Source organism: Heliconius melpomene, unplaced genomic scaffold (genome assembly GCF_056956725.1).
Source record: "Heliconius melpomene rosina isolate 202511_hmr_F unplaced genomic scaffold, ASM5695672v1 ptg000026l, whole genome shotgun sequence".
Classification (NCBI taxonomy): domain Eukaryota; kingdom Metazoa; phylum Arthropoda; class Insecta; order Lepidoptera; family Nymphalidae; genus Heliconius; species Heliconius melpomene.
The window spans coordinates 256,818-272,731 of NW_028181862.1; the positions used below are offsets into that span (position 1 = coordinate 256,818).

General features: G+C 33.8%; 1 long non-coding RNA gene across 1 annotated transcript; it reads left to right on the forward strand.

Moving 5' to 3' along the window:
• The first annotated feature begins 3,643 nt into the window (after positions 1-3,643).
• Positions 3,644-14,165, forward strand: LOC146526554 (uncharacterized). The gene is made up of 5 exons (XR_014879390.1): positions 3,644-3,725; positions 4,137-4,221; positions 6,694-6,875; positions 7,141-7,249; positions 8,218-14,165. It is a non-coding gene; the product is annotated as an uncharacterized LOC146526554 (long non-coding RNA).
• Positions 14,166-15,914: the final 1,749 nt, after the last annotated feature.

Consider the following 15,914-nt stretch of genomic DNA (forward strand, 5'->3'; position numbering starts at 1 on the left):
TATTATGGTCAATAATATTATGTTTTATTACTCTTCAGACGATATTTAATTATATATGAAAATAGATTATATTTATCTATGAATCTCGAGTATAGTTTTTATTTTGTTGATTAAATGACAGTTGTCAGATTAGAAAGTAATGAATGTATGCTGCGTTTAGAAATCTGATATATTTATTATTATTTTTTTCCAATTTTATTATTTTGTTGGAATAACTCAACACGCAATGCCTCCAGAGTCCGATGGAAAGAGGGGAACTGAGTGTCTTAACACTAGGTTCCCTCTGTCTACCCCGCTATGTGTGGGATGCATCGTAAAGCGGATTTATTTATTTTTTATTATTTTGTTAAGTAATTTTTAATTTTCTCATGTTTAAGTAATTTTTTAATTTTCTCTTTTATTCTCTTATTTTTTTTATTAACAATTACTTAAATTTTTACTGTTAATAATTACTTTATAATTACTCTGTTAAGATAGCTGGTAGGCTGACAATATATCAAATTAAAAATCAAACCAGCTTCACGCTGTATCCCGCACACAGCAGAGTAGACAGAGAGAACCTAGTGTTAAGACACTCAGTAACTCCACTTTCCATCGAATTCTGGAGGCATTGCGTGTTGAGTGGCGGAACTCTACGCCGCGCCTTGCCTCGACACCAGAGCGAAAAAATGGAAATATAAGTTTAAATAAATATTTCAATTCCTCGAGTGGGAATCGAACTCACAACCAGTCGGTTTTACAGACACACTTTGTGTCCCCGTGCCACGACTAACTTTACAGATAGTATATTATTATTAAATCTATATATATAAAGTCTAGTCTAGTCTCTGGAGGAACTCAGTACCATGCTAGGGGACCTCCATAACGCCTCAAAACGGGTGGGTCTTAAGATGAACATGGACAAGACAAAGATCATGTCTAACGTCCATGTAACACCCATACCGGTCGTTGTTGAAGGCGAACCTCTGGAAGTTGTTGACGAGTACATCTACCTGGGACAAGTGATCCGAATGGGTAAGTCCAACTTTCAGAGAGAGGTCACTCGTAGAATCCAACTCGGCTGGGCAGCGTTTGGGAAACTGCAAAATATCTTCTCGTCCAGTATACCTCAGTGCCTGAAGTCAAAAATGTTCAATCAGTGTGTGTTGCCAGTGTTAACGTATGGCGCTGAGACGTGGTCTTTCACCGCAAGCCTTATCCACAGGCTCAAAGTCGCTCAGCGAGCGATGGAGAGAGCTATGCTTGATATTTCTCTACGCGACAGAATTCGAAATGATGAAATCCGTAGACGAACGCCGGTTACCGACATAGCTCTCAAAATCTGCAAGCTAAAGTGGCAATGGGCAGGCCATATTGTCAGGAGGACCGACAACCGATGGGGAAGAAAGGTCCTCGAATGGCGACCACGCCTCGGCAAAAGGAGTACAGGCCGCCCTCCAACCAGGTGGACCGACGACCTTAAAAAGACAGCGGGAACCCGCTGGATTCAAAGGGCGCAGGACCGGACGGAGTGGCGAGCATTGGGGGAGGCCTATGTCCAGCAGTGGCCCTTAAAAGGCTGATGGATGGATATATAAAAGGACTTGTCCTCACTGACTGAGGTAAGACGCACGCACAGCCGTAACCGCTAATAGTAGAAACGTGAAATTTGGACAGATGTTTACTTTCATAATCTGGACATCCACTAAGAAGGGATTTTGAAAAATTTTAACCGTAAAGAGGTGAAATAGCGGTTCAAAGTTTTTATGGAAAAATTTTTAAATTGGCACCGATTTTTCTAAAATTTGAAATTTAGATTTTTAAAGGTATTTAATTGAACACGTGTTTCATCGTTTTCTAGAATTCTCCCCTCTTATTATTCCCCCCCTAGAGAGAACCCTTAGGGGTGCAAATATTCATAAATTTTCATAAAATTTGAAATTCAGACTCTTAAACGTATATAATTAAACATATGTTGTATGGTTTTCTAGAATTCACCCCCTAAGGGTGCAAATAAGGGGTTGAAAGTTTATATGGAAAAATATTTAAAACGCCACCGATTATTATAAAATTTTAAATTTAGACTCTTTAAAATGTTTAATTGAACATGTGTTTCATGGTTTTTTAGAATTCACCCCCTAAGGGTGCAAATAAGGGGTTAACATTTTTTTATGGAAAAATCTTTAAGTCGTCACCGATTTTTATAAAATTTGAAATTTAGACTCTTAAAAATATTTCATTGAACACATGTTTCGTGGTTTTTTAGAATGCAACCCTAAATACGCAAGCGAAGCTGCGCGCGTCCGCTTGTTTTATATATATTTCTATCAATATAATTTTTTTTTTTATATTTATTTTTTAGTGTATTTTTATTCTATTTTAGGTTTCCGTACCTCGAAAGCAATAAAACAGAACCCTTATAGGATCTTATATAGGACTTAGTACTTAAATATTGTAATAATAATTTAATATCAAATACGTTAATCGAATATGCAAATACTCTTAGTATAATAAGTACTAAAACATATGTTTAAATTATAATAAATAATAATGAAGGATGTTAATTCATTTATTATATTTTTATATCTTTACGTGAAGCCCTTGAAGTCCACATGATGGCAGGCTTTCTCAGGACATAAATTAGAGTCATTTTCAGCTACAAATGGAGACATATCTTATCTTAAAATATACTTGAAAGCATCGTGTTGTTTGAGATGGCTTACGTAAGTAATAGTGAAGTCTACAAAACAAATAAAATATTTACTAACGCGTGACATAAATTAAAGCAACATAAAATAAATATATATATAATATATAAATAATGCATTGCTCTTATTTTGTTGGCAGGCGCTATGCCTAAAAATCAATTATCATGAACTTTGATTGCTATGCTTTCATTACAGGTGCTATAAGTAAATGTTCCTAATTGAATCCATTTATTGAAAAATTATAAGAAAATATTTTAAAAAATACTACTATATATATATAAATAATACTAATAGTTTCGGATTTTTCCCTTGACATACACCCAATTACTTAACCGGATGCTAAATTTCACCATTCTAGGTCATCTGGAACTTGGTTAACATTAAGGTTTATAGGTCAGTCACCCAGGGGGTTTTTTTTAGGGAAAAATTAACGATTTTTGGACGTCATTATCTAAATAACTGTTTGAGCTGTGTTAATGAAATTTAATGCACGTATACAGGTAGGGGGTCTAAATATTTGAGCCAAATATGACAGGTTTAGGTGGAATAGTTTTTGGGTTACGAATAGGTAAAAAGTGGCTTCAAATGGTTCGTGTAAAATAACACACGGTGCTGCTCGCCAGTTCTGTTTGTAAAAGAACTTGGCCAACGCGCTCCGCGGGTTTTAAATTACTTTACTCTTTGCCATAAATGAAGGCTAAACGTTTGTGAAGCCTAGGAGTTTGTAAGCGTTTGCCGAGCCATCACAAGCGTATGAAGCACATATTATAATAATATTTTAAAAAGTTTGTAAGCGTATAAATTAATAAATTTATAAATATTACATACAAATTTTAAAACAATAATCTTTGAAATATTCACTATTTTAGGTAAAAAAATAAAAAGAATGATACAATAATATTCTAGATAAATGGTTTATAATCTGTGATAATATGCTTATATTGAAGCAATAATTATCTGTGCGGACAATCGTCATCAGTAATTTTGAATATCATTCCTGTTTCCACTTTCCCTGTGTTCGCCGAACGACGCTGACGGGTAAGTGTACTTCATTAGTTCATTTGTTTGTGTATTTACTTTATTTGGTAATTTCACTTTGCTTTGTTTTATTGTATAAGTTATGCATAATTATTTCGTAAATTTCAATTTAGAAAGATGGCGACTAAAATTGAAAAAAACTTTAATTTTTGTCGTGTTAGTTTTGAAATGTGATCTTTAATTACATTTATAATAATATTTAAAGTAATTATCCCAAACGAAGCTAATTAAATTAGTCCACCAATACAATATATTATATTTATTTTATTAGTACCTACCTAAGGTAATGGCGGACTATGCTCATTGCAATTGTTAACATTTCAAGTTATAATAACTTAGCTACAAATAATTAAATATTCTCTAGATTATTCCATGATATTAGTGTTTGACAATTATTTATTTCATTTCCAGTTGTAATTTCAAAATGTATCGCCGCCACGTGCTGTGTCGTCAGTCTTCTAAAAGTAAGTGTAAGAACATTCGAGCAGTTTCTAAAGTGAGTATTTTATTATTTATGATATTTTAAGAAATTATTAACTATTGAGGCCAATCTAGCGCAGGGGCACAGTGTGACAGTTTTATTTGGGTATAAAGGGTAATTCTACGCTGTAATAATAACATTAACTCAGGGGGCGCGATCCGGATAGTGTTCACATGTTGAGCGAAGCGAGCATCAATTGTTTTCTAAACTCAATTATAGTTGCATTAATGACCTGACCGGTATCTATAGCAGGCGCCCAGTGTTACCCCGTTAGAGGAGATTATTCCTCTAGTCCATTGAATTTTTAGAATATTTTTTCGCCTAAAACCATCTACGTGGTCATATCTATATGTTTGCAACCTATTGGTGACAAAGAGTGTAAAAAGTCTCTACAAGTTTCTCAACTATTCTTATTTAATTTGCAATTCTATTTGGTTTATAATGGTGGTATAAATTCTATAGTTACTTTGCAAAATCTTTTGGCTTACTTTTAATAAAACAAGAAATAACATTAATCTACTAGTGGCCTGCCTGCGGCTTAGCTAGCTTGAACTACATGATTATTCATTTAAGTTACATTGCAAGTTAAATAAAAGCTTTTAAAAACAGAATTGACTGACAGCCATTTGTGTTGATGTCAATGACTAATTTAAGTAACTTGTTCAGAAACAGCCTTAAATGTAATGTTATTGATTGAATCAAATAATCCAATATGGTAATTAAATTCAAAATAATTAAATGAACCTAATCGAATTGAAAATATTTCCTCTTCCTTGTTTTAAAAGATGGTTTAAAATACAGATTTATTATAAGTATAAGTATGGATATGGATTGCTATTTATTCGCAGGCAAACTCATACCTTGGAGTTCATTCAAATGCCGATAACTTTTTTTTAATGAACAGTTTTAGATGAAACAAATTTTAATATGTTGAGTTACAACAAAGCAATTGGTGAAAGTTTGAAGTAAATTGTTCAATATTTTTGAAGATTAGCGTGATCATACATACAGACAGACAGACAAGAAATTAAAATAAAATATTTTTGCTCTTTAAGTGTTCCCCTGTCCATTTCAGTCAAAAATATTAAATGTACAGACAAAATATTTTCACTGTGTTATTATATATATAGATTATAAAATTATATAAACAATATTACATCCCATCTTTATATTGTCATTCAGCTACATTAATGTAGAACTCTATATTGAAAACTAGTGAGACTATTTAAATTTAATAGTAGCTTTTATTTTGTCCGCTATGTCAGTTGGAAACAACTACTGGTTGTATATGAGCTTCTCACTTTTTATAGCCCAACACTACATGTCTCAAGTGGACTCAAAGATAGAAATACAGACTATGAAGATGTCGTGTCGGTATGGAGAAAACCAAAAGATACATTTTTACTCATTGTTAAGTTGACATTTTTCTGTTAAAAGATATTTGATATTGTTGTCTATCACTGCTGCTGCCATGGAAACAGCTTGCCTTTCTTCTTTTGGCTACTTTGACCTATGGTATTAATTATATAGTATTACATCAATTGCATTTTGTCTTGCATAAGCAAGGGATTCATGCTATCTCTATATAACTTAAGCCCTAAAGGTGTATTACAGTAAACATGTTAAGAAATTAATATATTGACTGTTACTGTATTAAAATGTTATGTATGTTGGGAAATATTAATAATTTTATCAAAATGGGTGGTGTACATACTATTAATGGGTACTAGAAATATGCTAACTTATCACACTTGTAATTGGATTGCATAAAGTCCATAATTCTTGTATGGGACAATATGTATGTTTTTACCTGTTGTAACTGTTGAGTTTCTTGCTGGCTCTCTCAGCAGAACTGCCTTACGAACCAGTGGTAGCTTTTTATTGACATGTACATTCCATGATTCAAAAGTGCTTTTATAGTTTATTTGAATAAAGAATATTTTGAATTTGAATTTTACAATAGGATAAGGTAAGAGAATGTCTATATCACAATTTAAAAAAGTTGGGAAAAGATGTATGTGTATTTAGTGTTATTTCTAAACTAATGATTTCATAAATGATAGAATTACTTGGAAATTAAATGCTCGCTCCATTATTATTTTTAACTTGACTTCCCTTTGAGTTTCCTTTGCCGTTTCTTCTCAGTTCTGAGACACCAACTATTGAAACAGTGGAAACAGATTAATCAACATTAGTTAATTTACCTTGTAAATAAAATTATTTGACTTTGAAAGAGTACAACAGGACCCTATTACCTTTATACCTCCTATAAAAACTAATGACTAATTTCTATATTTATGGTGTATTCTAATCAAGTGGTGTAGTAGTACAGTCTGATATGTTGTTTAAATTTTCTTGCTCGGGTAACTTGGTAGAAAGAGGAGCGACAAGATTTGCCACTTAACGTGATCTTACATTGGAACAGAAAGTGCTGCTAGAATTGTGTAATCATGGCTATAAATTAAAATACTGGTATGTTTTTTTCAGATGGCGGTGACGGAGAGTGTATTGGAGCATACAAATGCAAGTGTCTGACGCTGCTCGCGATTCATCGTACCGGCTGCTTCCTGCACCTAATACAGAAGAACTAAAAAGTCTTCAAAAAAGTTGACAAAAGTAGTTCTTCAGAATGATTCTGATGTGCAAAGGAACAAAAGGAACTGTGAAAGGTATATAAAAGGTCTTTTTATTTTCAGTCTGTATCCCACACTCAATAGGGTGGCAGACTGGGAACCTGGGAACTCAGCTTAACAAAAAGTTGAGTTCCATGTATTCATATTTTGTTTATGTGTTATCATTTGTAAGTTCATGTATGTATTGTGTATTTATATATATATTTTTCAATTACCAGAAAATTTTTGATAAAAACATTGGATTGAGGCTGTCCACCCCCCCAACCGAAAAATAATAATTGCTTATTTAATGTTATTACAGGAAAAAATACAATTTGAGATTACAGATTGTATTTTTTCCTGGTTCCTAATTACAGAGAGTGACGAGGGCGGGAGCGGGTGAGGGGGGATGGGACCGCCGCGAACATCTGGTAAGCTTATTCATAATTACTTTCTCTTATTATATTATGTGGATATTTCATTAAATACGGTATTATATTTATCGGGTTTTATATCATATACTAACGTTTGACAGTTATGTATTGAAAGTAAAATAGTGCACGATAAATGAAGTTCTCTTCCCTTAGCTGCTGTGCTATATTAGTAGCGTATCTGGAAATATTTTCTGGCTTTGACTTCAGTGTTGAACAGATATGTTCGTGTAAATGTTATTCTTTAAGGTTCCTTATCTTTAAAGGAAAAAAGAGGAACCCTTATAAGATCACTTTGTTGTCTGTCCGTCTTTTTGGTAAGAGTCTTTATCTCAGAAATGCTTGGAAATATAGAGTTGACATTTAAATTTGATTTACTGTAAAAATCGTATTTTTTACATTAACTAAAAAAAATATATGGCCGAATATGGCAATTGAATTGAATTGAATACATTTGTGGTTAAATCCTAAAATTAACAGCCTTAAAACGGAGGCAAGTATCAGATGAAAGGGCTCTCACTAAGCTAAGCTTGAATTTCACAAAGGCTCGACACCTTCAATTTTTGATCGAAACCCTAGAATTGTGATCCCGAATCGCAAGCCCGTTTTTTTTTTAAATTTTTTATGACAATTTTGTTGTAAGTAAAATTTGATGTGACCCACTTCTACGCTCATCCCTGCTGTACGTGGAACCACCAGTGGGCACAGTGTAAAGATGAATTATTATTGACTTAAATTAGTGTGACTGTAGAACCGACTGGGTGTTGGTTCCATCCCCACTCGAGAAGATGAAATATTCATTTAAATTGACATTTCCATTTCTTCGCATTTGGCAGAAAGTAGGGAAAGGAGTGTCTTAACACTAGGTTCGTTTTGCCTACCTGTTGTATGCGGGATACATCGCTATGAGGCTGATTATTATTCAGTTTTTCATAAATAATAATGTTTGTTTATTATTTATATTAAAGATATGCGGGGTGCTGTACGAGAGGCGCCTTTGAAGATATAACCAAGATAAGATTCAAAAAATATATTAACAATTATTTATAGCACATGTAGTACAATCTCAGTAATCCCAGGAACTACTTTATGAATAGTCTGTTTATGGAAGTAGGCTGTTGGCTAGAGGCTAATAACTTTCACCAGTGAACATTTCTTTATTGTTTTCTCTTATGTCATTAATTTAAAAAATATTATATTATTTTTAACTTAACCTTTGCTTGAGTTGGAATAACTTACATTTTTTATTTTAGTTAGATTACTGAGATTGTTCTATTATGATTAATTAATTAGACATACTAGTAATGGTATTTTAGTTATAATTATAAATAGTATTATTATCATTAATATAAATTTGTAAGTTGGTTGTGGGTTGTGTTCCCATTTGCAATTTCTATAATCTTTAATTATTAGTAAATAATGAAATGTAACTTATATACCTGAGTATTATTATACTGTAATTTTTTTTATGATGGAATTAAAGTATTAAAAAAACCAGATTTTTTTTAAAGAACTCTTTAGATATAATTCCCATATACGAGAAATAACTATTATTTAATTTTCCTGTTGTTGAGTCCCACAACTCTTCGAACTATAGGAGTTTTTAACATTATTTTTTATTATTTAGAGGTATGATGTATGTAGTAGCAGTAGCAGTAGTAGTAGTAAGTAGTCTAGTAGTCGTAGTAGTAGACATGTTTTACTTTTTAATGTGTTACAATATTTTTATAATAGAAATCTCTATTAAAATGAATATGTTTTTATATTTTCTACTATGAACTTCAAATTGCATTAACATGTACGGGGTGCCGTTTATAAATAAAACAGTTTTCTATAAGAAATATATAATATTAAAGTATAATGAATTAAAGGCAAAAATAAATTGAGCCACGCGCGGTACTAAAATATTGGGATTGCGTAATTTAGGTCATATAAAAGAAATGCAAGCTAAGCGCTCATGTACACGCTTGCTCGTACATATTCCCGGGCGGGAAAGATGAGGGTTAGTAGAAGAGATGAGATGCTGCGATGATAACAAGGTGATAATTACAAAATTGCTCAACTGCCATGAACCCCGTGATTAGTAATAATGATTACTTTTTTTTTACTATTTTTTTCTTAACATCTAACTTATACTGAAGAATTGTTCAAATATCCATCGGGAACACTAAATCTAGGTGTCTCTTTCACTAAGACATTTGCACTTGTATTACTAACATCTACCACTTCACTATACTGAACTGGTTGCATTGTAGACTGAGTCGAGGGGGCCGCCTGTGGCCCTCGCTCCGGTGCCCATTGCGCTCGCCTGTTGCTGCAATTGTAAACCCATAGTGCTCCACCGAGGCCCACTAAAGCGAATACCATGTATATCGCAGCATAGTGGTGGACGTCGTGTAAATACATTTCTGCTAAGGGTTCGGTATTTTTCATTAATTCGATATTTCTCAGTGCGTTTTAGTAAATTAAAGTCTAGATTCTTCCATAGCTTCCAGTGACGTCCGTTATTGTTTACATTGTGCGTTAACTGGCGGCTAGTGTAGTATTGCAGTTCGCTCACGTCATGCCGTAATTGAATTTCGTTCTTTATTTACGGGAAGCCTACATAATTTTATAACTGGCCTTTTCATGAACCCATTTTTGGGTCTAAGCGTCACAACTCTTACGCAGCCGTCGCTACCGGGGTGTGGCTCTAGTACGCGACCTAAGGCCCATTTCCCGGCGGGAGATTGTATTCCTTACTTATTGATGACAATATCGTCTAATTTTATATTTGATTTAGGCTCCCTCCATTTACTACGAGCGGTAAGAGAAGTTAAATATTCCTGGAGCCATCTATTCCATTTTCCAAGTAAAAACCACCCTTCTTCATTAAGTTAGTCATATCTGTTTGTAGTTGTTTGGCAGCTTGAAGCGAGTGGGCCCCATGAATGAGGTCATCCATGTAAAAGGATTCTTCTAGTACGCTAGGCGCTAAACTATCTTGAAAGTTCGGCCTCTCGTCGTGAGCTAATCGTTTAAGCGTCATCATTGCAAGGAATGGAGCCGCTTTAGTTCCATATGAAATTGTAGTTAAGTGATATTCAAGTAACTTTTTATTTGGATTATCTCTCCACAGAATCATTTGCATCTAATCTTTATTACTAACCCATATTTACCTAAACATTTTTTAGATATCGGCAGTAAATGCATTTTTAAATTGTCGCCACTTAAGAATGAGATCCATTAAATCTTGTTGAAGTAATTAAAGTAAAAAAGTTGCATAATTTTGTTGTCGTCGTATCGTTTCGGGTGACACAATGGTGAGGTAAATAACATGTAAGGAATGCATTACGGTCGACCGCCGCTGGTGTCATGTCCGAGCGACAGATATTCTTGAATGAATTGCGAATAATCATTTTTAATTGATTTATTTAATTGAAGTTGTCTTTCTAAATTATAAAATTGAGCTATTGCTTTTGGTTTTGAATTCCCTAATTTCTCCTGGTACTCTGGTTTCAGTGGTTAATAAAGAACGGTTTATGATAATACTGCATCTTCTGTGCGTCACACATGTCATTATTTATATGAATAGTCTCACTGTAGTCTCACAAGTCAGCTCGCTGTCTAGCTCCCAGTGCCGGGTGTCGATAGCGGACCAGCGGGACTGAATCGTGCGAAGCAGATCTTCTAATTTCCATCTCTCGCTTTTTAAATCTAAAGTCTTATCTTACACTGACCTGTGGAAGGCCCTGAAGCATGTCTACGGTTTTGCTATCCGTATGTGAGTGTTGTAGAGCAGCCCTACTGCCGCTCGGTTGTGGTTTATTTGGAAACACTCCTTTATTAGGCTCCTGTGTTTTCAGTGTGAACGTGGGAGGTTTACCGAGGGGAGATTGTGATTTCTCTCCGGCTGTAATATCACAGCTCTGGATACGAGTCTTAATAGTATCACACCTCTCTTTCATCCTCTCTACATCCTTAGTAATAGCCTCACGAGTGTGAACCTCTAACTCCTTACTCAATGTACTGTACTGTATGTACTCGGGAGTTATCTACTTTCATCTACTTTCGCTGTCTTTCTTGAAATTTGTATATACTCTTTGAAAGAAATAATCTATACTAATAATAAAGCGGAAGAGTTTGTTTGTTTGTTTGAACGCTAAGATCTCTGGATCTACTGGTGCGATTTACTATGTTTTTGTTTTGTATGAAAGCTGCATTCTTCAGAAGTGCTATAGGCTATATAATATTACATTACACATATATACTAATAAATTAAAATACTTTCTAATTTGACATGCAATTTCATCCTTATGAAAATAAATATAATAGTCACTTTTAGCATTTCATCTAGATTGAAATTATATTTCTATAGAAATTATGTTTTTATATTTCAAGCAGGCGTAGCCGCGTCCGGGTCCTCTAGTATAAAATAAATGGACAGATCTTACTTGGAATCTGCGCGCCTGAATCCAAAGTCAAAGTCAAAATATCTTTATTCCATAAAAATGCTTAACATATACTTGGACATGTCATAAAAGTAAAAAAAAAAAATGCAAAACAAAATAACCAAAAAAAAATGTGCAATTTTGACTTGAAAAAAATTTCAAATGGTTGAGCTCATGAGAAGATACAGGCAAAGAAACTCATGGCCACTCTTTTTAAATGCCAATATTTGTTACAAATTACAATTAACAATTTCAACTTAGAAATAGAGCAACTCATTTCCAAACATCTTTATCGCGAACATAATCTTTAACAGAGTAATATGCTTTTTGGCAGAGCCTGTGCTTTACCACTTTTTTAAATTTGTTCAGTGATAAATCAACCATGTCGTTTGGAAGTTTGTTATAAAAGTGTATACTTTGACCTACGAATGAGTGAGACACTTTATGTAGCCTAGAGAAGGGCACAGCAAGCTTATTTTTATTTCTTAAATTATGTTGATGGAGGTCACTGTTTTTAGTAAATTTATTAATATTCTTATGCACATATACTAAGTTGTCGTAAATATATTGGGAGTGTAGTGTGAGGATGTTTAAGTCTTTGAATTTATTCCTTAGTGACTCCCGTAGATCCATATTATAGACTGCTCCGAAAAGCCCGTTTTTGGAGCACAAAAATGGTATCATATCGTATTTGTATGTCGCATGATCTCAATACTTTGAAAGAATGTTAAATGATTTACAATTTTTTTTGGCATAATGTGATTGTTGACTTACCCACATTATTTTTTCTTTTTTTATCTTACTAGCTGACCCGGTGTCCGGAATAGCAGAATACGTATTAAAAAAATAAAAATTAAACAATGACTGTTAGGCAGTACGAAGTTCGCCGGGTCAACTATTACAAGTACATATATGAATACATTATGGCAGATTCCTTTTAAGTAATATTTCAAGATTGTAGGTTCCATTCTTATTATCAAAGGAATAGATCATATTAATACCGCGGCGTTAAGTTGCACCATCCGCCATCTTTAAAGCGGAATGGATTGGAGTGTTATGACACTAGTCTTGACTAGTTGCTATTTTGGATAAAGCAGAAAGTTTATTTATTTATTTATTTAGGATCGTCAACAGAAGAAACATTACAACATGGCCAAATTACATCGAGGTCTATTTATAAACTAAATGCTTTTCCAATTAAAGACAATCACAGCATGTGTCTACTAATAAAATTACAATTGGTATTAATTACATATAGACTAACAGAATAAAAATTGTAACTGTAAATTAAAGTAATATAAAAGTCATACAGTAAAATAGTCTTAGAAAAATGTCAATTAATTGAATGTCTTAAAATATTGTATATATTTATAGATTTATATATATTAAAAAAATTTAATTATTTAAAGAAAACTATTGCATTGGTCTGCGTCATAAATTTGCTAATTTTGTTTTTAAAAATGGTATATGTGTCGTGAGCTATATCTAAGTCGCAAATTAATTTGTTCAACTCATTATATGTTCTTTGAAGCCTCGCTAGCGAAGAATTCTTTCCTAAATTGCTTTTGCAATATTTGGTGGCAAATAAGGGTCTATGATATCGTGGTGTCACTGGTGGTACGTTGACATTTAGCTGTTCAAGGAGAGCGCTACAATCTAAGTTACTATTAAAAAGCTTATGAAGAAATGTCATCTGTAACAGTGCTCTTCGTTCTTGCAAAGAGTGGAGCTTAACCCTTAATCAAACAAACTTTATTTTTCGAGTAATTTGAAATCTGGTCACGGCGTTTGGGTAAGTGGGTGCCGTAGATTTCGAAAAACAACTCCTTTTTTTACATAAAAAGGGGGGAAATGGGGGTTTTGCAGTGGGAAATTATTTCCCAGTATCCGGTATTTCAAAGCAAAATATAATTAAGTGGGAAATTATTTCCCATTATCCGGAATAGCTCTCAACTTTTGATATATTTTTACTACAAGTTCTATACATGTAAGTTGCTCCTACTTTACTTGTTTCTTTTTTGTCTTATATAATAAAATTGAAAAAAATACTGTAATATGAGTGAATAAAGTTTTAAAATGAAACAACAACGTTAGGACGTTACGTAACGTTAGGAACAGTGTGAAAGGTTTTGAAGCAATTTTTAGCACACAAAGCTACTCCACAAGCGGAACATTGTATTTTTGTTCTCTGTTCTTTCTGTTTGGTACTGCAAAAGCGACACCTTTTGTAAGTATTAGTCTCTTCTGGCAAGTGTATGCCCACATTCAATAAACGAATTTCGTCTGGCACGCCAAACCTACCCCCTTTCTTATCTTTTTAAAAAGTACACCTGTTTGTGCTTTACCTTTCCGTGTTGTGTGATTATCTATTAGGGCACGTGCTAAGTGTAATCTAAATTCTCGGTGTCCGTGAAGGGTCGCAACATGTGTATAGTTGTAGGTAATATATGCATTTATTATGGATGCATCGAACAAAAAAAAGAAAAGTCTCATCCAGTATTTTCGTGATTTACGGCTTATTGGACACGATGATCTAAAATGATCGAATAGATCAACTCCACCCATGCTAAGTGTATACGAAGCAATTGCTTTCGGGCAAAGAATGTCTGCTCTAGAACCATCCTTTTGGGTCCTCTTTACAAGCATTGTATCTAGTGGCTGATGGGCTGTCGTAAGTATAGCGACTTCTTTCGTATCAAGCCATTTAATGGCTGTGATTGGCTCTGCAGTAACAGCTGCAAACTGATGTTTTTCCAATCGCAATGGTTTTGGTTGCTTTTTCTTTATTATATCAGGTAGATCTTTTCTATTGCATCTGACTGTCCCTACTGCATAAATCTTTTTATCATAAAGATATAAGAAGAAGAAGAAGATATAATTGTAAAAAAGTTATCAAATGCGACTAAAGTATTTTTTGGTACACTACTGCAGAGTTTCATGACAACATTGTATCCTAATCCTTCATTTTCCGTGCTGTCGCCTTTTCCAGTATAAACTTCAAATTGGTACAAGTACCCGGTTTTTGCATCGCACTTTGCCCAGACTTTAAATCCTCTCTTGATGGGCTTTTTCGGCATATATTGCTTTAACGAACTTCGACCTTTAAACTTCACCATACATTCATCAATTGATTGTACTTCAGAATTAAATGCTTCTCTCTGATAAACCTTGTTCAGTTCTGTGAGGAGGGGTCTCAGTTTATATAATTTGTCGTATTCAGAAGAGCCTCTTGGTGGTTCCATTTCATTATCATTTTAGTGGAGATTTTCCGTAATTTTTTAAATCTTGTGATTGGGAAAACCTGGGCAATTTCCTTGTTTGTAATAAAAAGGATCTGAAGACCAGTACAGTTCCATGTCCGGCAGAGGATTTTAAGCCCATGAGGATAGGAACTCCTAGATACGCCTTAATATCTTGTTGAGTTACTGGTTGCCAATTGTTGCTATTTTTCTGATATGCGTATCTATTTATTTGTTCCACAATTATAACAATCAGTTCATCAGGAAAAAGCCGTTCAAAAATACTTAGTGGTGAAGTTTTGTGCGTGTCATTCGCCTTGGGTTTAAAACGTTTTTCAAAAACGGGAATATCATGGGTTTCGGATTTTGTCTCCCATACTCTTGGCTTAGAACGATCTCTGCGTATTTCTTTGTTAGTTTCAGTCTGTTCATCATCTGCCAAAAACTCTTATATGGGAACGTCAATGACATTTATTAAGTCTTGCTGAACTTCAAATGCGTGAATGTCTTGAAGTTGTATATTACATTCGTCATTTTCTGTATCTAAGTAAGTTAGCAAAGGACTGTCTGTTGTTGGTGAGTTTGTGATATGAGATGTTTCTCCTAAGGCTGTCAGTAAGGCATCCGTTGAAATCTGTTGGGCTTGTATAGTAGACGTTTCTTGTTTATCTTCATTCGATTCGAAGCCGAAGATATATTCAAGACGTTGTTCAATTAGGTTATCGTCAAGCTGATTGAGGTAAGTATCGGATGGAGAATGAATGCTATTGACATAGCATGAGTCATCTTCAGAATCTGAGGCTGATAAATCAGACAAGTTGTCTAAATTTTGCACCACCTCCCCCAATTTTTTTTTTGGTAGAACTTTTTGTAACTTTAGCGTCCATATTTAAATAGCTAAAACAAATAAAAGGTAGTCTAAACTAACTTGGTAGTCTGAGCAGTACAAATAGTTCTAAAATATAATAGTTATAAAAATGAAGTGAGAAATCACAC